Source organism: Pteronotus mesoamericanus, unplaced genomic scaffold, assembly GCF_021234165.1.
Source record: "Pteronotus mesoamericanus isolate MK-2021 breed Mesoamerican mustached bat unplaced genomic scaffold, CSHL_Meso_final contig_73, whole genome shotgun sequence".
In the NCBI taxonomy this organism is placed as follows: domain Eukaryota; kingdom Metazoa; phylum Chordata; class Mammalia; order Chiroptera; family Mormoopidae; genus Pteronotus; species Pteronotus mesoamericanus.
The window spans coordinates 15,968,118-15,990,910 of record NW_026555245.1 but is presented as its reverse complement, the minus strand read 5'-3'; the positions used below and the strand labels follow the sequence as shown (position 1 = coordinate 15,990,910).

Here is a 22,793-nt window from a genome sequence, read left to right as displayed (position 1 = left end):
TTTGATTTCCATTATTATCACATGTTTAAAAGGTACACTTTAGCTGGCTTTCCTATTTGTTTGTGATTAAAAGTGACTCTGAGTTTTGCCCACATGTTGGCAGAATGTGAATCTGACTCACTTATTATGCATCCAGTTGCCCCCTTGGGGCTTTTGAGTGGCTAAGAGCAAGGGCCCTGAAGGGAAATGGACCTGATTTTGAATCAGGGCTTTAACTAGAGTCTCTGTTTGACACTGGGTAGGTTATGTAACCTCTCTAAGCCTCAGTCTCCCCACCTCCAAAAAGGGGATGATAAAAATTCTTAGGGCAAAAGGTTATGGTGAGGATAAAATATGCTAATGCATGTAAAGCACATGTCACAGTCCTTTAGTGAGCCCTCATCAATAACCATTAACATTATGGAACACCGCCTCATGACATTATTAAACATTAATTTGCCTACCTAGAAGTCAGCTTTATGTACAAGTTGACGCTACATAGAAACAGGAAAGTATCTTTCATGAGAAAGAACTAAACTGAATAAAAACTAAGTATGACAATACGGACTCTGTATATGTGGGATATATAATGTGATTCTTTAAAATACTGCTCAGAAAAAAATACCATATTCTTGTATGTTATGCATTCCAAGCTGAACTTTCCAAAGTTTAGAGAAAATCCTTGAGAACATTGAGAGAGAGAACGCCGTCACTTTGGTTCCCCCAGGATGTAAATCATGTACTTCCTTCCTTCATGGAGGAAGTTACCGTGACAAACAAATGAACAGCGTGCTTAGGGACGCCGTTGGTTCATCTGGTGAGGATGGTGTGGCTCCTTTAACTCACGGCAGACCAGTCACAAACAGCCTGCTGACTGGGAGTGAGGGTCACACTCTGAAGTGTATGACTTCAGGGATCTCAAGTATTAGCATACAAGCAGCGGGATTGTTATATAGGAAGGAAAATGCCCTTTCCTCAGGACCGGACCCTGAGAGCTGAGTTAAATAATCACCTCAGGTAGAGAACAAAACTACTTATGCTATGTAATTAAAGAAAGTTTATTATTGGTTTATAATGAGCCAATCGCCATCCGCTATGGAGTTCAGAGATACACTGGAGTCTTGACTACAGCTGATGTTGGGTTCTAGATGGATCTGCTAATTTATTGTTTGTGGGTCTAGGGGATCTTTTCAGGTGGCCATGATTATCACAATTTTCATTTCTACTATTTGCTCTCTCATGGTTTTTTTTTTTTTTTTTTTTTTTTTTTGGTAGGAGGTGATAATTTTTCTCAATCAGTAGTTGGACTGCCTTCTTGTATTTCTAAAGTAGATTTAATAGTATTTTCCACATATTTTCCAAGGGAATTGGCTTGCTACTGTAAGTTGGACTGACTTCTTGTACTTCTAAAGTAGATTTAATAGTATTTTCCAAGGGAATTGGCTTGCTACTGTAAGGTCAAATCAAACACTAAATTTACTTCAGAAGCAATTTTTAAGTCTTGTAATGGTGCAGCAAGAAAATTAAACCTTACAGTGTAAATATTACTGACATACAAAATACCCCAGGTTTTGTTGATTCTATTTGAATTTCTGCTTAGCCAAAACATTTAAAGATTAATTTAAGGACTGCAGAAAAAAAATCTTGTATGTGCCTGGCTTATTCTGGGCTTAAAGAAATATAATGATCTTCTAAAAACACTGAATTAAAAATGATAATGTTAAAAGTAATTATTATGATAAAAACAATCTTGGTAGACTTGAACACTATAGAAAATGATTATTTTAAAATTCACTATCACTATCAATTCCAAAAGGTATGGTTTATCTTGTTACTTTGAAAATGATCATTTTCCAGATCTTGAACAGAATTTAAAGTCACTCATTATCCTTAAAAGCCTGTAGTGAGTTTTTTGCTCTGGGCTTCAGTAGGGCACAGAGTCTGGGCCAGTCCCTTTGTCAATTGAACGCTTTCCACACATAAGTCTCAAGTCTCTCTTATCCTACACACATGAAGTCATCTGCATTTGGAAAGATTCTTAAAACCTAAATGATGCACTCTTGCGCTTTTGGTTACAGACCATTCTTAATAAGTTGAAGAAAAACTATATCTCTAGCTAGCTTGTAATTTTTCAGTTAAAAATGGCTTGTTTCCCCTGTCATTCAAAATGGACTTTGAAATTAAAAAGATTTCTCTTTCACTCTCACTCGCAAAGGAGCTATCATCGAAAGTGCTCTTCTGAAATGATTCCTCATGAAAAGCTGTGCCTGTATTAGCATGGTTTTCATCAAGATCCAACTTAGAGTCCACTTCTTCTTTTCTGAACTAAAAAACATTTAAGAAAATGCAAAAGTAGAAAAGGTTAACATATTAGTCAATATTTGAGTTGCAAGGCTACCAAATAAGGCACCCAAACGGCCCATATATTAACCTTTCCCACTTCAACGGACTAATATTAGTAGAAATACATTGGCTCATATCATTTTGAGTTTGCTGATGACTTTGGTTTTAATTTAAAAAAAAAATTGCCAGAGAGACTTGTGTGTCCACCCATCTATCAAGATTTAGGTCACTCTGAAGAAACCAAACCCTTTTGGATGAGTTTCTTTGGGTCCCGTGGTTCCTAACACTCAGATGGACAGCCTTCTCCAAGATGTTTGAGAGAACAGGAGGTCTCTAGCTTTACCAAAGACTGATTATTTCCATAGCACCCATTGACTTTTGTGAATGTAAAAGTCACCAGGATAAAATGTCAAGAAATACAAGCTACCCACTTTGAAAACAAATTCAATTCTCAGCAGAGCGTGTATGGTGGCATTCATTTGACAGTAAGGGAGTGATTTCTGGTGGTGGTGTTTTGTTCCCAGTGACATTCACCTCATGAAGTGGACATAAAATGCAACTCCTCGAACTCTGAAGTCCAGGAGATCCCTTCTGATCATTCACACCTGCCTTCTGTCCTTCTACTAACGGCCTCTCGGTTTCAGGAGCACTGGCCTGCAAGTGAACGATAGGACTCAGAGCGAACGCAGTTCGTGGGAAGAGCAGTGGAAGCACAATTTCATCCCCACGGCAACGTTTTGAAACACAGGAACAACTGTAATGGTGTTAGCACCTAATGGCAACCTCCTTTCAAGAACTTTATGAATATTAATACCCTGATCAAAGAGTAATATTTAAAAACAAAGAGTGTATTTTCACTTTCAACAGCAACACGTCTGAATTGTAAAAGGCCCATTTTCTCATCATCGTTAAAGGTTATGGATGTGCATTTCGGTAAAGCTGGCTTCACTTTGCCTCTGCTGCTGGGGTGGGAGGTCACAAAGTGTCTATAATCTCCATGTTCGCCTTTAACTGACAGAGGTGAAACTCATTATTTCAATCTCTCAATTATTAAATAAACACAAGTAAATAACTACTATGTGTTCAGAACAGGGCTAGAATTTTGGGGAAGAGTAGGAGACACTGTTCCTATCTTCATGGATCTCACACTCAAATTGAGAAAAGAGTACTAATGTAATCAAACAATTAGACTACAATATAAAAGGCTTCATTTCTTTTCTGTGCCAAGGACTTCGCTAGTTTCAAGGACATAGATCAAGATCCTTTCCTTAGGTCCTGTCTAGGGTGACAGCCAAGCATGAAATACAGTAGAGTAATAATAACAAAACAGCAATAAAATAATGGGGAATAAGATTTAGTGAGGACTCACTATACATTAAGGTGCCTGGTATTGCATGGGATATTGAGAAAGTCCATACGGACTCCAGTAAGTGTCTATAAGAAGGTAAAGTGCAGTCAATTCTCATTCTGAGCAATCAAAATAAATAATATTACCACAATCAAGTCTTATGAAGACTGATCAATTCTGATTTGGCCAGGCATGTATGTCAAAAGATGTTTGCTTTTCTCCTAGCCATGTGAAATGTTTCTTTTTCCCCAGCTTAACTGAGATTTAATTGACATACAATGTTTATGAGTTTAAGGTATACAATGTACTGTTTTGATATATGTATATATTGCAAAATAATTACCACAATAAGGTTAGTTAACACATCCATCATCTCTCAAAGTAACAATTTGTTCATGTGTGTGTGTGTGTGTGTGTGTGTGGTAAGAACCTTTAAGATTTACTCTTAGTAATTTTCAAACATAAAATATGGTTAACTGTAGTCACCGTACCATACGCTGCATCCCCACGACTATTCACCTTATAATTGGAAGTGTGTACCCTCTGACCACCTTCATCCATTTCTAACCCCCAACCAGCCTCCCCACCCCCAAAATATTGCTAATGTGAATTTAATAGAAAGGCTGCAGCTCAAGTCTGTATTAAAAAAAAAAAAAGCACATCTTCTTTTGTTGCTCCTCATACAGTATGGGCATAAAGCCAAGAGAAGAAAACATTCTAAAATACTGTTTCTAATCCTGAGGAAAGAACAGAAAACAAGACTAGTTCCTCACTGGCAAAAGCCTCCAGACAACTGAAAGGTGAAGATGATTGGAGGCGCCCGTCAGGCAGAGGACCCGCTTCTTCTCCTCTGGAGGCCACCTTGACAGGGTCCTCCTGACAGCGGGGGTGTGCGCCGCGCACTCAGCCGGCGCTGCTAGAAGAGCTGTGCCGGCCGGAGATTCCAACACGCACCTGGTGAGTCCTTAGGCAGCCTTCAGTGTGGGCGTTCCTCCCTTACCCCTCTGTCTGCTCTCCCTGGGTGACGGCATCCATTCCCGTGGCCTTATTCATCTGCATGCTGATTCTCCCAAAGATCTATCCCTCTTGACATTTCTCTGTGGAGCGTCATATCCGAATACCTAGTTGCCTATGGGATATCTCGTTGCGGCTGCCCCAAACTGCCCCAAGATGAACTCATCATCCTCCTCTCCCATCATAGCTCTTCCATATTACATTATTTATTTTGATAAATAGCTCTGATACCTGCCATTCCGAAGCACAGCCTGGCACTCTCAGTGCCTCATCTTTCTCCCTCACCCTCCTTGTCCTACACTGGACTCAAACCTGCCGCTGTGCCCGTACCACCAATGTCCATTCTCATCCAGGCTGTGGCCTAGCTCTCCTCCCCATCGTGGCTCTCATCCAAAGCGTTCTCCACTATGCAGCCAGGCTGATCTTTCTTTCTTTCTTTTTTAATCACCAAGATCTTTTTTTTAATTTTTTATTTTATTTATTTTTAGATAGAGGGGAAGGGAGGGAGAAAGAGAGGGAGAGAAACATCAATGTGTGGCCACCTCTCACACCCCCCCTACTGGGGACCTGGCCTGCAACCCAGGCACGTGCCCTGACTGGGAATCGAACCAGCGGACCTTTGGTTCGCAGGCTGGCGCTCAGTCCACTGAGCCACACCAGCCAGGACTGGTCTTTCTAAAATGTAGCTTAAATCATGTTCTTCTTTTCTTCAAAATGCTTTTCTTTCCCGAGTGCTCTCTGAGTAAAGACCCAAGCCTTGATGGTGGCCTCAAGGCCCGCATGCTCAGCCCCCACCAACCAGCTCGGCTTCATCTCACCACGCTCCCGCTCCAGCTCTCCTCTCTCTGCCCCCATGCTGGGCACTTATCTGGACTCTACATTACCCCTTGGCCTGACCAGCTGCTGCTCGTCCTTAAGAACTCAGCTGAAAAGCCCTTTCCTGAAAGATTTTTCCCTTAGTTTCCCCCGAACGAAGTAGGCCTCCCTGTTATCTGTCCTTGTAGCAGCACACACTTCTGCTTCTGTAAGAGGTTAGGAACGTCATTGACGCTGTGCCCGTCTGGGAAATCGCCTACGACCTTGTCCCGGGTCTCATCGTCCTGGGCCTGCAGCCCCGCTTCATGTTGGCCATCGTGATATTAACACAGTGTGCTGCGACTGTCCGTTTGCCTAGTGGTTTCCACATCGGACTGCACGCTTCTTGAAGGCACGCACTGTGTCTTTATCTGCCGCTCCCCAGTATCTGGGGCAGTGCCCAGCAAATATTGGTGACTGATAAAGGCTACATGAGTAAAGGATGATGAAAATGCTTTGAGAGCCAGTCTGAGAAATATAAATCGATCATGTCACTCTCCTGTTCACTAGCTTTACATCTTGCTCGGAAGAAATTTCAGTCCTTTTCATGGCCAGTCAAGCTCTGCATGATTTTGGCCTCACCTGCCTGAGCTCATCTCTTAAAACTGTCCTTTCTGTTTCTCAAACACACCATTCTCATTCTCACATCAGGACCTTTGCACCTGCTGGTCCCTCCACCTGGACCCGCACCCCCCCCCCCAATACCCCTATGGCTGGCTCCCAGCTCATTCGGGCCTCTGTTTAGATGTTTCCCTGCCCAGCCTGGCTCAACCACCACCGGGTCCACCTCATCCACCATGACTCAAAACCCTCCTGCCCTCCTTACGATTCTTTCATGGTTCATTATCTGACACGAGGCATTTGCCCTTTGTGTACTGTCTGCCTCTCTGTGCTGGAGTGTCAGGTCTGCGAAGGCAGAGCCCGTCCGTGTTGCTCCTGCCTGCACTGCCAGCTGCTTGATCAATGCCTGGCACCCAGCAGGAGTGCAAGAAATATTTGTTGAGTGAATGATGAATGGATAAATGCTCAATATTGAATGCCTTATATACGTCAGGACTTTTTGGATTATTTTACAATGATCACTTACTATAATACTAAAAAGGTATAAATGCTTGTATGGAATTATCCTTTGAATCAACAAGTATTTACTGGATTCTGTACATGGTAATAGAGCCCAGGGGAGGGATCAACCATTTCCATAGAAGGAACAATCCTGGAGTGGGCCCTGGGAAGCTGAGCAGGCATCTGCCACACACATAGAGAAGGGTGCTCCCCACAGAGAAAATTGCACCCACAAAGGGGAAGGCCAAGCTTCTTCCAGCACTAAGGGAATTCCTGCCACCTCCACTGCCACCCACCACGTAGTCATTCATGTAACTCGAACTATTAATCTTTGAGTTTTCAATCTTCCTCATTAACTTGGAATCCTAGGTTTGGACTCCATCTTCTGGCGTCTGCCTGACTAACTCAGTGATTCCTAGCAAATGGGTTTGTCAGAATGCGCTGCTCACCCTCTGCTCGGAGCATCTCCGCCCCAGGATCCTGAGCCGGGGGAAAGGCACAACCCTCAGCGAAGAGCAGGCACGAGAATCAATGGAGACCTTGGGCTTGTGCTGAGAGTCCAGAGAGGGCTTTGCCTGCCTTGGCTGTGCCTCCCTCTCCCTTCCAAAGCTCATCTCCTTCAGAAAATCCCTCTGCTCCCTCCAAATAATATATATTTATACCTTTTGCCAAAAGGCAGTGTGCTTAACCACCACACTAAGTAAGAGAAGACACATGCTAGGCAGGTCTACACTGCCATGTGGTTTGGGCGACCAAACTGTTTGAGTGGGAGATGACACAGGAACGTCTTTCACTTAGAGAGGAGCCGCAGATGTCGCTGGGATTCCCTGAGAAGGAACGTGCCTGAAGAGAAAGTTCTCACTTCTCAAAGCTCCTAGTCAGAGTCAGCCTGTGATAACACTTCACCAAAGGGGAAAAAACACCTCATGGAAGATTCAGAGCCTTCTCAGGCTTCACATGAATCACTCTCTCCTTTGAAAACTTAAATTTGGGGAGAAATAATTTTACTGGGCATTCTGAATTTTAGGGCTTTAATATGTTATTCAAAATTGAAGAAAAGCAATGGCACCTTCCACTTAATTAATATAAAAATACAGCCTGAATTCATGCATTATAACACATGCAGTCAACAGAAAGAGAACCAGCCTTCCCAACCATGTTTCTAGTCACTTCTTCTAGAATTTTCTCCAGCCCCTCTTGTTTTCAACCAGAAACAGAGATCACAATAAAAATGTAAAAGGCACTTATCTCAATACTTTATGAGGTAGGAAGCTGAGGTTCTTGATAACCAAAACCACTAATCCTACGAAAGGTACCACTGTGTAGTGATCGTGAGTGAGCTCTGCCATTTAACAGCTGTGTGTCCAGCGTTCTCTGCCAGTTTCCTCATAGGTCAAACTGTGATATTTATAGCACCTACATTGTAGATTTACTGTAAGGACTAATAACATGGGTCGAGGGCTTAGGACAGAGCCTGGCATGCAGCAAGCAATGCAGTAACAGTAGCTCTATGACTTCCAGCTAAGCGTGCTAGGGGGGCATGCGAGCCAGTGCAGGAGAAGAACTGGACTTTCCAGGAAGATTCAATCTCTACAACTTGACATGTCCCCAGAATCTCGCTATGGAAAAGGATGCTCACAGCCAAAAGAGGAGAGACAGGAAAGGGCAAATATTGAGCTGTTCCCTGCCCTATTACCTGGCTATGGAATGGACTTCCTGCAGTGTGTCCGTCTACCTCCTGTGGTGCTTTCCCTTGCGCAAGAAAGTTAACTAACGGGGTCACCTTTCCAGGGAGACTAAGCTTTTCATTCAGGTGTTGGCTTAACACACCACCATCACCACCACCACCATCCCCCCACATCACACCCCCAAATTGGAGAAGTATTTCTTAAAAACATGATGTTCATAGAAGAAGTGAAAGATAAGCAGAATTTGCCAACTGATAAGCCTATATGAGAATGTGAGAAAGCATGTCATAGGCGTATATTTGTGTGTGTCTGTGTGTGTAGCCATGGTTCTCAGTTGGGGACAATTTTGTCCTCTGCATGCCCCCCATGATGTTTGCCAATATGTGGAACCATTTTTGACTGTCACAAGTATGTGTGTTGGGGTTTTATGGCCATTTAGTGGGTAGAAGCTAGGGATGCTATAAAATAGAAAACATCCTACAATGCACTGGACAGACCCCAGACAAAGAATTATCCAGCCCAAGATCTCAATAGTACCGAAATTAAGAAACCCTGGAAAAACATTTACATATATTTCCATTATTGAGGGTTACTGAGGCAACACCAGAAATTGCTACTAACACAGAGAAACAGAGAGCTTTGTCCACAAGACTTAACATTCTTCTTGTGAAATAAAACTCTGCGGTAGAGAGGAATGCCAGACTCAAAATAGAAAAAGTTATCCTGCTTTCTTCTGGGATAACACTGATTCAAAAGTGGCCAGGAAACTTAACTTGAGTCCTTTTTTTCTTCCTAGACAGATAAGAACAACTTGAATCAAGCTCCAGAAATAATCAAATCAAATTGCCAGGCATGTAATCTTCCTTGTGGGTGAGCGACACTGTAAATTCTTGTTCCTCTGCCAGGTAGGTCAGAATTAAGGCAGTTTAAATGTGTTCTAAGAGAGAGAATCGGAGAATATTAATCAGGGTTCTGAGAAGCTTGAGAAAGCACTTAACTCATAGTAAGAGGGGGATGGGGCAGGCACATTCAGACCAGTGGGAACCGGTTCAAGTTTTAGGACCCAAAGGCTTCTTAGCACATTTTAATGAGTCACTTGCTTTATGAAACAAAAGTATTTAATGTAAAAGATATTGAGTGCCTACTATGTGCCAGACAGAGAGGTCCAAATCAGAGTGAGACCCAAGCCCTGACCCCTACTGGCTCATGATGGAGGCAGGCATGACAAAAGAACAAAAAGAAAAATAGCATCATGTCATAAGGGCAACAGTTCAAAGTTCAAAGAGTCCCAGAGAAAATGCAAAAGATTATTATCTGGGGTAAAGGAAGGCATCCTGGAAAAGTGGACATCTTCCTTAGGTTTTGAAGGATGAAGAATATTTTTCCAGATGTATTTGATGGGGGGGGCCTAGGGGTGGTGGCTACGCAAAGGTGCTGTGGTGTCAAATGGCACTGCGTGCTCAGCAGATGGACACACTGGACTGCTGCAGCTTAGAGTGTGCTGGCCGGGGGGCGAGGAGACACTCCGGGGGCGTTGCTGGAAATACGGGCTGGGGCCTAACAAATATACACAATGACAATAATATAAAGTTTTTTCATTGTGCTATTGGATGATTTTGAGACCGTTTATAATATTACAATCTTCCCTTTCACTTAAATTCAAAGTGACTTCCCAAGATATTTTTGGGTCCCTTTAATTATCTCTAATTAAATGAATTAATTAATTCTCTAATTAATGAATGCCATAATCCGACATTCAGAGATTTATGAACAGATGTAATTTATAAGAGAACAGTTCTCTAAAACGGTATTAAGTAAGTTCTGTAGTGGAAAAAAACTCCCTACCTTCTAATCAGTTTGCAGTTCTTTCAAGGAACTTTTGGAGATGCTTTGCTAGAGCAGCCCCGCCTTTCACCGTTTTTCCATCCCCTCTCACCCAACTAACATTTTATATCCTTGCTGTTTCGGGGTAGAGCTGTATTTCTCTCCCTCCATAATGTGTTTGGTGCCATAGACAAACATGAACAGGCAATAAATTAAAGAACATTTCACTCTCAGAGCCATGGATTGCCAGAGCCTCTGATTAGAATCTCAATTTTCCCTTTTGGTTTGTTTGTGACTATGTTCTATAGAAAAAAACAACAACATTAGACAATAAATCAACATGAACAATATCAGCCTAATAAAACAAGTCTCTTCTAGGTTTTATTACTTTTTATATTGAGAAAGTAATTTTCTGACTCTCGGATGAAAGTGGGACCATGAACACTATAAAGTAGCCTTCAAGCACCGCATGATGATGAAGTTCCTCACTGTTCTGGGGCCACGTTGTCATCATCACGTTGTGCTTTCAGAAGCAGTGACATTGAAAGGGCACCATGAGGGTTTCCCTGTCTCGTCTCCTCTTCTTTTTCCAAACCCAAACCCAGGATTGCATGTCAAACAGAAGCACAATATTTTTTTTTTTTTGTTAATTGGTAATTTTGTCAACTACAAAATGATGAAAAATTTTTCATTGTCGAATTAATGCCAAGGATTGAAAAAAATTTTCTAAAACTAAGTCATGAATATAATCACATTAGAGAAAATAAAAGGAGAAATAGCCCATAACCCCAGCATTGGCAATCTGTTTCTTAGGCCAGTTTTACATGGCTGTAATCACAGAGCTCATACAGTTTTTTATTCTCGTCTTTTATCCATTAAAATAATTACTTGTCCATAAAATGAATTATATGGGCATTAAAGTCTATGTTTTCTGAGAATACTTAACAGCATGCATGGAAAGTGTTTTTAAAATAATGTTAATAAATACAAATATTGTACAAAACTGTATAACTTTTAACTCTAATGTAGATGGAAAGAAGTATACCAAAATACTAACAGTGGTTATTTTTGGATGGTAGGATTACTTTTTAAAAGTCACTTCTCTGAGTTATTCAGTTTCTACAATGAACATTTATCAATTTTACACTGGGAAAAGTTCTAAATATTACATTAAAAACTTCCTACGTGCCTACTATTGAAAAATATCATGTTAACGCTTGCACAATATTCCATTGAATGGACATAGCTTTTTTACTTAATTCTTCTCTTATAGGGAAATAGAGGTTATTTCCCATCTTTGGCTGTGATAACTCATGTTTTGAATTTCTCCTTGGCTCCACATTCAAGCTGCTTTACGTGGAAAATGAGGCCTCGATGGCCTGACCGCTGCTGGCTGCTCCGGCCTCAGCGCAGGGCTGAGAACCCAGGCACTGGGGTTGGCTGCCCTGGGCAGGTCCTGCCTTGCCGCTTCTTCATAGCGCGGCCATGGAATAAAACAACATGTGAGGGCGGGTCTAGTTCCTGGCATTATTAAGGGCACTCACCGAAGGGTGCTGCTATTGTTATCACTACCTTGCCCCCACTCCCACCCTTTCCTTAGTCACCCGACGCTCCCACTAGAATGAATCATTCCAAGTGGCCCGAATACCCCCTCCCCACTCCAGCTTCCACTCCCTTGGTGTGTAGTGCTCTCATTCTAGAAAGCCCCTTCACTTCATCCCTTCTAGGGCCAATTCGTGCCCACCCAGTTCAAGTGTTCCCCCCTTGTGATCTTGCTGGGACACCTTGTCTGGGTTTCTGGCTATGGAGAGAGTGTCTTAGAGGTCCTACTAAGTAGATCCGTCTGAACATTTGCCACACTATGTTTGCCTGTTTATTTCTCTCTCTCCCACCAGACTACAGCTCCTCCGGGTCAGCGCTGTGACGTGCTTCCCAAGTATTGAGCATGGGGTTTGACCCACAGTAGATTTTTGAGATGGTGGTTGCTGGAATGGCTTTTTATCATGCCACCCATCTTCAAAAATATGGTTTTAGTGGTTATATAATATTTTATTGTGTTATAGGTTCTATAATCTATTTAACTATTCTCTATGACAGTCCCTTTTTGATCTGGGACAGTATATAACTTACAGGGAACATCCTAGTCCATAAATCTTATTTTTCAAAAGAATAAAATCTAAGGTATAGAATTGTTTGCTTCGAACATCTCAACACTTGGATGACCACTGCCAAAGTGGAGGGCTTCCTATCTTTAGACTCCAGCCTTAGTCCTACGTGGCTACTGTGCAGTCCTCTGAAAGAATCAACTCAATTGTTTATAATAACTTCTTGCCCTGAAAAATGACATTCTTGCTACAGAACCTCCGAATTTCTAATATTCTCAATGGGCCCGGCCTTGGCCTTGATCTCTCTCTCTCTCTCTCTCTCTCTCTCTCTCTCTCTCTCTCACACACACACACACACACACACACACACACACACAACACCTGGAGGGGCACCTCTGCCACAAGGCCTAAGGAGGAGGAAGGGAGAAGCAGTTTTCTTCAGCTTTGTGCCCACAGTGGCCAGACAGGTGACTGTGAATCTGGAGTTCTTACAACTCAGCACGATGGCTCAGAAACACTTTAGTAGCATTGTGTTCATATACAGTCACAGTTCTCCTCACTCCAATTATGACACTTTCTTTCAAACTTTGCTCTATTAGGTAATGCAAAATTGGTGAGATTCAAACTTTTTTCCTACAAAAATAGCAATTTCTGTGTGTATGTGTGTGTGTGTATCTCCAAATAAGTATCCTAATGATAAAACAAAAATTTTCCCTTCACCAGTTATTTTTAAAATAGTAAGCTTTTATATATGGGTGGAAAACTTCAAAATGTGGTCCATTCCCTGGACCTGCACAAGGATCACCCGGCCCACACCTATGTGATGAGTGGGCCCAAGGATTTGTATTTAAAAAATGCCACATAAAGTTCTTTTTCTCCCCTAGCTTTGTTGAGATATAATTGACATACAGCATTGTATAAGCTTAGGGTGCACAAGTGATGATTTGATACATGTGTTTATTACCAAATGTTTACCACAATAAGGTTGTTAACACTCCATCACTTCACATAACTGTAATCTTGTTTTTATAGTGAGAACATTACTCTCACAGCAACTTTCTTTTCTTTCTTTTTTAAATATTTTTATTTATTTATTTTAGAGAAGGGAAGAGAGGGAGAAATACATCAATGTGTGGTTGCCTCTTACATGCCCTCTTCTGGGGACCTGGCCCACAACCCAGGCATGTACCCTAGACTGGGAATTGAACTGGAGACCCTTTGGTTTGCAAGTCGGCACCCAGTCCACTAAGGCATACCAGCGAGGGCTGCAACTTTCAAGTAAATACCACTGACATAATATTGTTAAGTAGAGTCATCATACTAAATCCCTGGAACATATTCATCTTATAACTCCTTTTGACCAACATGAGGAAAATGTTACTCAAATAAAATTATTTTAAAGACATGATTATAATTATTATGAAAACTTAGTACCACTTAACATAAATGGAATTGACCATGAAGATGTATAAATAGTAAATAATGCTCATCCTTTAGCCGCTTAAATGGTCACAGTTTAAGGAAACTTGAATTTAAGCTGTTCATATTTTAGATGATAGAAATAAGGTCTAGAGAGGTTAAGTGACTTGTCCAAAGTCACACAGGGGACTCCATGTATCTGGGCTTCTTCACCGTGGCACCCTGGTGTGGCAGCAACTCAGGCAGTCGCCAAAACTGGCCCCGCTGGAGAAATCCCAACTGATCTAAAGTAGCATGCTCAGATTTGCTGTGCCAAAAGTAATAGTTAAAGGAGCCTAGAGGCAAATTAGAAAGCATCAATTGCACTTTCTTCCTCTAGAGTAAGAAATTAAATCAACCAAGCAAAATTGGAACATCCCAGCTGCAGTGTCAAGGGGCCCCGCAGCAAGGCCCATCACAACATGGGAGGCAGCGAGTCCGCCTGCACAGAGAAACAGACTCCACCCAACAAACGAAGCCTTTCCTGGTTCCCACAGACCCTACTGCTCCAAGCCAGAGCGCACCTGGCCACGCAGAGGTTTTCTTTGTGAGCATGTGCTCATTTTGTATGGCAAGCCCGGGGCATCGAGGGTCAAGATTTTAAGCATCCTTTGAGGCTCAATTCACAGATCATCCCCTGACTAAGGCATTCTGAGTCTTCTCCCCTTCACTGATTTCTCCGTTATCTAAATTTTACCCAGAATTTCTGGATAGAAGGGCAATCCCTTCTATCAGGGGGCAATCTGGGTGAAAGTAAGCACATTGATTTTATTTAGTTTACATGCTTTAAATAAAAAAAAAATTGCAAAGTTTCTAAGAGTGCTTTTATTCATGCTTTACAAAGATTAAGACATCAATTGTCCATAACTGTCTATAACAATTGTCCATATTATTATATGAAAGGTGTGGTGGATTTTATGGGAGCAGGGAGCCCCTTCTCCAGGCCATCACTGGCACCTCCTCTGATCTTCTCTTTCCAGCGTTAGATAGAGTCCAGTTCAGCACACGCAGTGTGTCTGCTACTATAGGATGTTTATATGTTAAAGTTGCATTTTTATCAGAACTTCACAAAGAGCATATAGCTTCAGAAGGATAGGTACTCTGTCCTTGTGTACAACATTATATCCAGCACCTAGGACCATGCTGGCACATTGTAGGCACTAAATATTTGTTGGGTGGATAGATGGATGGATGACTAGATGGATGAATCAACGAATCAATGAATGAATGAGAAACCTTTGGCTGTCAAACTGCTTTACAAAAAGCCATTCTTTCAATGGGTTAAAGAATATTAGGTAACAGAGTTCCAGCAATACCTGAGCTCAACTTTCTACAGAAATGTCAGTGAGCTTTTTGTAGATAAAAGGGTACAGCTAAAAGGAATCCCAAGCATCAGTAAGAAAGTCCAATGTTTTATTAATGTGCAGCTCAGTATTAAGGGCCTTTCCTCTACCGCCTCCAACTTATCATGCTGGGACCAACATCAGCCCAGCATAACCTACACACAGGGGCAATAATGTAAAAAGCCACATGAAACGCGCTACTGGGTTACATGTGGAACAGCATCTTCTTCTAGGAATGATACTAATTCCTGAGGAAGATTGGATCATCATTCATAGAGACCATGTGATTCCCTGGATTATGGGTTCTCATGTATCACTTTGCTTTATGGAAACTCCAATCATAGGAGAAATATCTCTCTTTTTCTGTTGCAGTTATTCTTTACCAATCTAATTCCTCACTTAGAGGATAAGCAGGGGCTATATTTTATAATCATCTATATAATAGTAAAATCATGTTTTTGTCCTTGCAATAAAATGATGCTGGTTTTAGCCCTGTGTTACTGTAGAGGATTTTGAGATTTTGAGAAGTTAATTTGGCCACGGTCATGCAGCTGATGAGAGAAGAGGGTAGAGAATCAAACACAGACATGACTTTCGAGCCAATGCTCTTTAGCATCTTGCCAAACCTGTCGTAGCACTCACAAAGTTGTAGGTCTCTATCAATGCATGTTTCTTGAATCCTGTAAATACATCATAACTAAAATAAGATGGAAAAGGAGAGGTAAGTGAGTGATAGGAAAGGAGGAAGAAAAGGAGAAAAAAACAAAAGTCAATCTGGGAGTAGATCTAATTTGATTCTTGCTTGTTCTAACCCATTTCTCAAAAGTGAATTAACCATTGAGTGGTTTTTATAGCTGTACGTGCCTGACTATATCAACCAGCCTCTGACCTAGAGCTGGGCTGTCTGTAGCCCTAATTGAAATTTTTTCCCCACTTCCTTAGAAGAAAGAAAATATATCCACATCTGCCTGTGGGTACCATTATCAAAATGTAAGTCCTTTTAACAGCAGACCTTTACTGGGAAGCAAATACAGCCAAGCAAAAGTAAGGAGTGGAGAAGCAAGGGGTCTCTGTCCTTGAGAAGATAATTTTAATACCCGGATGGCACAAGGGTGTTATCATGCCTGCCAAACCCCAGTGATTGATTATGGCTACCAGGAGCCCTTTGCTGTGGAGTCTGTGCTTGAACCCAGGCTGAATCGGTGAATGTTGTCAGTTAGCAGCATCAACCAAGGGCACAGAGTGGGGAAGCTTCCAGCACAATGTCTACACTGAGTGTATACTCAACAAATATTGTTTCCTTTACTTTGAACTAAGCCCTAGCAACCTTCATGTTGATCAGAGCACCAGAGCTCAAACTTTTCCTTACCTGGCATTATCAGGGCAGATAATAATCTGAGGATAGGCAATAGGCACTGAGAAAAGAAGTCTGACTTTGCCTGATGGGTAAAAATCAACATGCCAGTGGTCATAACCAAGCCTCCTGACCTGTGTCAACAAATCCTATTGGCAGCGATTAGTATCCTATTATTCCAGCAAAGCCCTAAATTCCTCCTCATTGTGGTAGGACATTATCTGATTGAGCAGGACTCTTAGTGAAGTTCAACTATGGAACAGTTATTTTTTGCCCTAGGAAACTTGCTGACAGGACTCCTTTGAAAAACCAAAAGCGTGAAATGCTTCTCACTCCACCGAGCAGTGTTCCACATGACACATACTGATTGAACCTACAGAATCCTGTGAGCTCTATAAAGTACCTTCAGCTTCCCACTGCATATGCTTCACATACCGCTCCCGGTGTCACCTTGGCAGCATCCTGGGGTTGTTCTCAAACAGTTAAACAAGAATGAAGACCGGTTAGGGGCTGAATAGTTGTCCCTAAACTGGAGAGTTGAATTGCTTTTCCAGGCCCCTGAAGGGTATTCTGACCCGGATCCATCTTTGGCATGCTTCTATGAGCCTTGATAGCTTACGTAATTGATAGTCACTCATTTCCTGAGCAGTAGGTGACAGAGATCAAAGGTGGCCCCAATCAGTGACACCACTGAACCACCCTGGGAATGGCTTCATCGCCAGACACCCTTTCCTGGCATTATAATTTCCTCGTACATCCGACCTAAATCAAATTCAGGCTCGCAACAGGCCACATAAATGGTATCCATCAAAGGAAGAGTGTCAAAATGCATTATCCCTTCACCCTGCCCCGCAATTTCCTCACCTTGGGATTATATGTTAGCATGGTCATGGCTATTATTTCTGTTGCAAGTAAAAATAAGGTCAGCCAGTCAGATTCACTGAGAAAACATCCCTGACATTTACGTTAGAGCATCCAGAAAGCTTAGCTCATCACACTTTTGTGAGCACAGGAAAAAAAAAAAAGAGTCCTGTCTCCTCGAAAGAAGTTACATGAAGCAAGGGGACAAATCATTTTGTCAGGAAAATATACTGTCTTCAGGTGCGAGCTGGGTGAGGGTGGAGGGCTGTCTGCATGAAACTTCCATACTTCAAGACTCTCGTAGTTCACCTTTTGAAGTCTTGTTTCTGAACAAGAAGGCTGAGACATGATCAGCTGTGCCTCACACAGGAGGCACGCAGTAAATAATGAGTGGAGGGAGGCCTCTGCAGCAAGAAGATTCCTCACTGACCATATCCTAGGAAATAAGCAGGGGAGAGAGAATTGACTACTTCCCTGAGGAGCAACAGATCTGAAAACAAGTCCCGTGTAGTTTCCTTGAGGGTAAGGACAAAGGCCTGGCTTCTCTCTCAGAAATGTGGGAGGTGACCTGTGAAACAGGGGTTCTTCAGGTAGGGCCTAGTTGGATAAAAGGAGTCCTGGCTTGAGGTCCAGTGTTAGGTGTCCTCATGGGACTGCAATAGCTCTTCACTGCAGCTACAATGTACTGTCCCTCTGTGTGACTCATAAAAGGTGTGAGGCCCTTCCTTCAATGATTATCAAGTTATTTACACAAGAGGGAAAAGAGAAGCTACATTGTTAGCCATCAGATGTGTGCATATTCTATGTGCCCTTGGGCAGCTAACCCAGCAACCAACAGGTCGAGGAGAGCCACACTTAATTTTCTGATTTATCCTGTCAGATACAAAGCGAGATAAATCAACAGTAGGAGGCTCTTTAATAACTAAGTTCTGCTTTTAGATACCACTGGTGTCCAAACAGAGAAGTGAAATCTCATGTTGTAGTCGTTAATTGCGGTAAGAACATTTAACATGCGATCTACCTTCTTGCCGAAATTTTAAGTGCACAATACAGAAGTGAAATTTAGTGCAATTCAATGTCCCTACCACTATCAGGACTGGTGGCTCTCCACTCTTTATAATTAGACAAAGAGCTGGTGATGCATTAGCCAATATGCAAAATTGTAGACTTTGAGATAAATATGTAAACTGAGGATTTTTGCAGATTTTAAGGAAGCCACCTGTTACTCTCCTCTCGATCACGTTTTTTCCCCACTATATCTCTGCTGGAAACCATCCCGTCAGGTTTCAGGGACTGTAGCTTCACCATCAGGTGAGAGGGCCCCAAGGCTGGAGCTGAGCAAGGAGGCCTTGGGAAAATAGGCCACTGAGGAGACAAAACCTGTCCCCCTGGCAGGGGCACAGCCCCTGCCTCCCTCACATCATCCTGCTTGGCCCTGGAGGATGGCTGGTTGGTCAATGACAGGTAAAACCCCTCAGTGGCAGGGGCAACCAAAGACAGGCACAGTCACACAGGGGCCATCAGGGAAGGACTTGGGGGACATGGAGAAAGGGCAAAAGACCCTCATCCCTTGGCTATGATATGGTCGGAGTCCTCATTCTCTCTGAAAGAAGTATCTTTATCTCTTGGCTGCTCTGCTCTGCCTGCCTGACTCAGGCTTGAAACAATACTAGAGGCAGCCCTAAACTGGATAGGGCAGTTTCCAGGGGAAATCAGGCCTAGAAGTAAATTCCTTGAAGCATGCTTTTTTTTTTTCACTCAAAGCTATGATAACTGGCTCAGGCTGGGAAGGAAATTTTCATTATTCCTAGACCCTGACCCTAAACCATTTGGCACTCTTATGTTTGCTTGTCTCAAACCAATGCAAATTGGTGTGTTCCTGCCCTTTGTGTTCCTCAAACACCACCTATTCTCTGTAAACATTAGCATACTGATGTAATGAGATTACCTGTACATTCCTACTATCTAGCCCCCATTGATAACCCTTACAATAAAAGCCATTGAAAAGGGGCTGGGGCATTCTCCACTAGAGGGAATTGCCACCTCCTTTCCCTGGCAGAGCGAGAAGTGTCTGGAACGACTTATTTTATTTCCCCATCTGTGGCGACCCAGAGCGGCTCTGTGGGACAGAGTCTGCCTCCCCTTCACACCTTCCCAGTCTCTACCCAGTTTCCACTCTGGGAAAATGGGGCAAATACTATGAATGTATCCTGCTTTCTTCTTTGAAACCTGTGCTACTTCTGACTTACTGGTTTTTTCTTCCCATTCAGGCTGTTCCCATTTTGGCCTTACTTCATCAGCCCCACTTCTGGGAGCTCTAACTGGGGACTTTGCTCCCCCAACTTCCAAGTTTCCTGCCTTAGCTTGCCTTCATGGTTCTTAGCAATAAAAGTGAGCTGAGATCCATGCAAGACAGAATCTCTCTTGATCACTTAGAACAGATCCTGTGCAGGCTCACAATATATATTTGCTGGATGAATGAAATGAATGAAGTAAACGAATGAAGACACATACAACCAGCCTGTATAGCCATCCTGGGTGTTAATGGTTTGGACAACTGGGATTTATTTTAAACCCATTACTGCACTGCAAAATTACCCTTCATCAATCAGACACTGTTCTGAAGAATTCTATCTTAAGCGCCTATATCTCAAGTAATTATACTGAAATGGTGTTATTAGAGCTAGCTCAAGAAAATTATCAGCAAATGAATGGGATTTAAAAAAATCACCTTAAAAAAGATTTCTAATTATGTAGTTTAAAAAAAAAATTAGCAGGGTTGCCATCCTATGCCCTGCATTTCACCAAAGGGCTTAGATAGCAGCAGCTTTCATGACCAGCTGGCCTCCTCTCATCCAATGTTATGACATGTGGTACTGCAGCATCATTAAAAGCACTGGCTCTGTAGTCCATGCTCGTCAGCCGGGAGGCCTAGCCAAGCATTTAGCCTCTGTGGGTTTCCATCTTTTCATCTCCCAAATGTGGATAATAGTGCCTAATTTGAAGGGATACGGTAAGGATTCAAGGGTGTAATCCATGTAAAGTGCTCTGCACAGTATCCAGCACATCACAAGCACCAACTAAATATCAGCCATTCTCTGACTACTTATAAAATGCCTCTCTCAGTGGCTAAGATTTGTCACCTCTCTGGCAGGGAGTCACATTCTCTTCTTGCGTATTTCTTAAATAAACTCCATTTAATGTCACTGGCTCTCCTCTTCCAAGTTCTGCCAAAGAAAGAAAATACTGACCAATCCCAAATAAAAATCTAATCTATCTAGTTAGTCCTCATTCACCTACGATATCCAGGGGAACCTTTTGATAACTAGCTTAAATTTGTGAGTGATCTCATTTGTGTATAATGTACCTATGGACAGAATTGAGTTAGCCAAGCCCATTAGAAGGGAATTTATTCACATTTGTTCGCTCCACAAACATGTTGAACATCATTGATCCGGGCACTGAAAGACCCAACAGTGAACAAAACAAAACCCCCGCCCTTGGGAGATGGCACTCTTTTAGGTGAGGTGGGCAGCAAACAGAGCGGTACTTAACATGTCAAGTAGTGACAATACCATATCTACTTGGTAAATTTCCATTTGCAAAATTACCTGTTCCATAAAATGCTGAAAGCAGAGGGGAAAGATTTAAAGACTATAACAGCTGCTGAACCATAACAGCCTGTAAGGTCAGCTAACCCAGCTACTTGCCCCTGGTCCTCTGCCCAGGATGCTCTGATGAAGCAGAAAAGGCAAAGAGAAGAGCTTCGGGCACAGTGGAGGGATTGTATTCCAGCTTTCTCTGTTCCTGCCAGGGTAGCAGGCTGGCCTAAACCAAAGCACACTGGAGAGAAGGAGAGAAGGGAAGAACTTCCAAGACTGAACAAGCCCTGGCTTTGGTTTCCAGCTTCTGCATCTCCCCTCGGGCGCCAGTGACACCATCTGACCTCCAACTGCAGGCTCAGCCTGGCCAGATCGCCACAGCTCAGTGCTGACCTGCTGGAGGTGGGATTTCTAGAGCTCTGACCAGACCCCACTGACCATTTCTGACCTGTACTCCAGCTCTGAAAACAGGGCTTCCTTCCTGTTCATTAGACTTGGTTCCCAACCAAGGACCCACTTCTAGTGACAAGATTCCTGGTTTATTCCTTGTACGGAAGCCCATTCTGGTCATCTGCTGAGACTCCAGTACCTCAGTACCCTTCGGAGAGGAGACTAAGTGCTTTCCTCATGTTCATCTTATACAGCCCCTCATAAAGCCCTGGGTTGGACTGGGCTACCTACAGGCAACCTTTTTTCAGCATTTTCACATTAGGCCAGTTTCTGGACTGCCCACTGATGACATGCCTGCCTTGTCATGATGGAACCCTGCGACAGTGACTGATTGCCAGGCCCATAAATTTTGCTCTGTTGCCATGGAGCTCCTGCAATCTCACTGTGGCTGCTCAGCAGGATTTCTGCTGGGGCAAGCAGCTCGGGCCATCACTCAACACCCCACCTGCATACTGCAACAATTAAAAAGACAGATCAGTATACATCTAGGGCTTGGCTGTGACAGCAGTTAACACCAAGCACCAAGAAGTTGTATCCAGATTGACAACTAGAGTCTTCCTGCCTCCTACTGGATAAAATCAGCTGAGAATCAGATCTCCCTGTATTATGCTCCAAACATTTGCACATCTCTATTATCAAAGTTTACGTTTTGATATTTATATGATTATTTGACGAATGTATATCTCCTCTACCTGATTGTAAACTCCATGAGGGTAGGGGATCTGTCTGTTTCACTCATACTCTATCTGCTGATTCTAATGGAAAGTTGGATCATCAACAGACAGTGGTCTCAGGGTGACTGACACAAGGTTCAGCCTTGATTCAGCCCATGCATAAGCTGAATTCATGATAAACTGATTTTAAGGCAAAGGATCTCAGAGTCAACCTCCTGCTGAACATTCTTTTTTATTCTCTTTTTTCTAGTCACAACCTGGTGATCTCATAAAGGCACTGCTTTCCCTGGAAGGCTCTCAAATGTAGCCAGCTTTCTTTACCACGTGCCTTGTTTTCCTGCATGGAAAGTAGGTATCTTCCTTACCTCTCAAAGCTGCTTCCAGATCACTCTTTCCTTGTTCCCCAAAACCCCTCAGTTTTGAAACTCACCTTATCGCACTATATATTACCCACTACACCTCATTGTTTCATTCATTCAACAACCGCTCAGCCTCTTAGCTTTATTCCCTGGATTCTGGGTCCCTCCCTGCCATATAATCCTGGATGGTTTCAATATACACATAGGTAATCCGGTCCTCTGACGATCATGTTCTCACATCACTTCATTCACTCAGTCTTCTCAACCTTATCACGAGCTATACCTGCATTCTCTGTGAACTCAGCACAGGTGGGTAATATAAAGGAAGTCCCAGCTGCCCATTACAAGTAACAACTCAAAATACTTATTTAACTGCAATAAAGCCACAGGTTTATCCTTAGTCAACAAAAAGTTCAGGCTAGAGGAAGAGAAATCAAAGAACCAAGAGTTTCCGTATATTGTATTTAACAATAA

The 22,793-nt window shown here is 42.6% G+C and overlaps 1 protein-coding gene across 1 annotated transcript in view; it reads right to left on the bottom strand.

Annotated features, from left to right (window-relative positions):
* Positions 1 to 22,793, bottom strand: part of APBA1 (amyloid beta precursor protein binding family A member 1) — a 204,885-nt gene that overhangs the window by 102,839 nt on the left and 79,253 nt on the right. The gene's annotated exons all lie outside the window — the stretch shown is intronic.